Consider the following 2883-nt stretch of genomic DNA (forward strand, 5'->3'; position numbering starts at 1 on the left):
GGTCACCATAGCAACAAATTTTGGGCTATTAAGACAAATGAAGCATCAACATTTGCAGAACAAAACTGGATTTCATTTTGCTATTTCACTTTTAAATTTTGAAACAGAAATTTTGAATTATTATTTCATAATAAAGGGGGGGGGGGGTAATTACTTTTTGGTAGGTATTTATATAAAAACCGTGCCCAAAACATTTAGTAGCTAGGGCCTGCATTATGCATATCTAGATATATTTAATTGATCCTATAGACTGGAGTGCATTACTAACAATAAGGCCGTATAAAATTAATGTTTTGATTCTCGTCCGAAGGATTTTCATGAATTGATGAGGGAGGGAGGTTTTTTTTTTTTTTTTTTTTTTTTCAATGTAAAATTAGCATTGTCAGTAGTTTTGGTCTTCTCCAACAGTGCTTGAGGAAATGATGAGGCCTTTTTTTTTTTTTTTTCAAATGTGAGATTCTGAGGGATAAACCCCCTAGAGTACCACAAAAAGTCTTGGAAGTGATGCTTGTTCTCTAATAAACTTATTTATATGTATGAAGATTTCATAAATCATTCCAAAGTCTAAAAAAATTGAAAAATCTAAAAAAAAAAAAAAAATCTGACAAATCCCAGAAATTGAGGAGGGGGGGGACGAGAACCAAAATATTAATTTTACACGGCCTAAACAATTCCTATCATTCCATGCATAAAACACAACACATCCCTGTGACTGCCCTGCCCAGAGAAACTTTTTTTTTTTCATGGCTAGCTAGGGGACTGTTCACAAACACTTGTTAGGGGGGCCTGATGCAAAAAGGGGGCCCTGAAAATGTTTGAACCTCCTAAGGGGGCCCTGAAAAAAATGACCACAGATTTTCCTGGAAAAATTATGTTTATATGCTTTTCTATGGGGTTGACCCATAATTTTCATGTCAAAAAGGGGGGCCCTGACATTTTTGAGGTCTGTAAAGGGGGTCCCGAAAATTTTTTATGATGAAATTTTTTTGCATTGGGCCCCCCCCCCTTACAAATGTTTGTGAACAGTCCCTAAGCTATAGCTATAGCTATTGGATCAGAACAGGATTCAGTGGATTTTCCATGGTCAGAGGGATTAGAGAAATGATAATGGTCTACTACAGTAGACTACTCCCGGAGGGGTTCTTCCTGGTAGAAGGTATACGGGGATGTGCCACGGTTTTGGGGTACCTTTTCAACAATTTTGGTACATCGATGAGTGGGTTTTCAGTGGAGACCAATGCGCCCAATTGGGCGCATTCTGGCAAAAGTGCCCTTAAAGCGCCCAATTATGACAAATTTGGGTAAGTTTTGAATAACTTTGATGAAAATTATCAAAAAAGTGCCTATTCTTTTGTGTGTGTACGGTCCATCACCTGTCACTTGGTAGTCTTGTAACATGTCTAATGGCGCTGCCCATGGCCACTTGATGAATTGTTTAATTCGAATTAATCAATTCGATATTATAGACTGTTAAAAATTGGTGTACTGATTATTTGGGTAGCAAAAACAGCAAAAAGTAGGTATAGAGAAAGTCAGCATCCAAAAGTCTGTGTGGCACACCCCCGTACAAAATTTTTCCCCCAGGAGACTACTTTTCATGGATAGCTAGGCTAGCTACATGAGCTGTTATTGGATCAGAACAGGATTGGTGGATTTGAGGGATAAGAGGGATGATAAATTAAAATGGGTCTACTGCAGTAGTCATAGTTCTTTGAATTTACAACCGTATGACAAAACAGGCAAAAATAGTAACTTTTTACACAAGATTTGCAATTTAAAGAGAAATGGCCATTGCTCATTCTAGTGACTATCTAGTGTATGGACAATATAAGTATGCTTTTTCATTTAATGACATAAAAGGAACACTTGAGGTTTTGACTTTTAAAACCTACATTTTGGTCAAAAAATGTGCTTGGATAGGTAGTTTTCAACAGATTTACCACATTCGCCTTGCTATAATAACATTTAATTGCATTATCTGTTGACCTAGTGACTAAAAGTGTTTTTAGGGGGAAGTCCGGGGAGGGGGGGAAGTGTTAGCTTTCGTTTGATATTAAAAAAATCTGATTGGATGCCGGAAAGGGAACACTTGAGGTTTCGACAAAAACCAATCAAAGAGGCCCATTTTTTGAGCTTTTCTGCTAGAAGCTCCACAGCTCTCACATTGCTATGCACTCAACCATGTACTCAAATACTGTGGTGGAGACATTCACTGCTTGTTGTTCTCTGCTTGGAAGCTCTTGGATGGAGGAAATGTTTGCTCAGGTGTATCGGGGTGGAAACGGGAAATTTGTATATTTAAGTATTTCCGAACTATTTTCCTTATGGCCTTTTTAGAGCATTTTTTTTAAAAAAGGCACCCCATCATTGTGTGCCAAGTTGCCCCCCCCCCCCTTCCTTTTTTTGCTTGACGCTTGCCAACAATTTCTTGCCCGCCCCCTCCCAATTTTACCCTCCCCAGGGCTCATAATTATTGCACAGCCCCTAATTATTGCATCACCATCAGTCACCACCCCTTCAAGCCCCCCGGCACGGTGTCTGAGTCTGTCTGTTTCGGTGTAAGACTTGATATGTCGGTTTCTTCATTTATGGCAGCGATCGCATGTTATATACTCCATACGCTGGACAAAGGGTCAAGGTTCATTCGCGTAATCGCGTGTAAGAAATAAATAAAACGGCATGCATGCATGGTGGACACGTGAAACTGAAAGTCTGATCATCATCATCCATGCATCATCAACAATTATCAATCTTTATAATTTATATCATTATTGTGTAATATTGTAAAGTGTCAGTGTGCGAACTGGCCACATCTAGCTGGTGCTTGCCTGACTGTCGACTACTGTGCAGCTGTGCGACACTATTGCAGATATTGAGATAAGC

The sequence above is a fragment of the Amphiura filiformis genome, chromosome 13 (genome assembly GCF_039555335.1).
Source record: "Amphiura filiformis chromosome 13, Afil_fr2py, whole genome shotgun sequence".
Lineage (NCBI taxonomy): Eukaryota > Metazoa > Echinodermata > Ophiuroidea > Amphilepidida > Amphiuridae > Amphiura > Amphiura filiformis.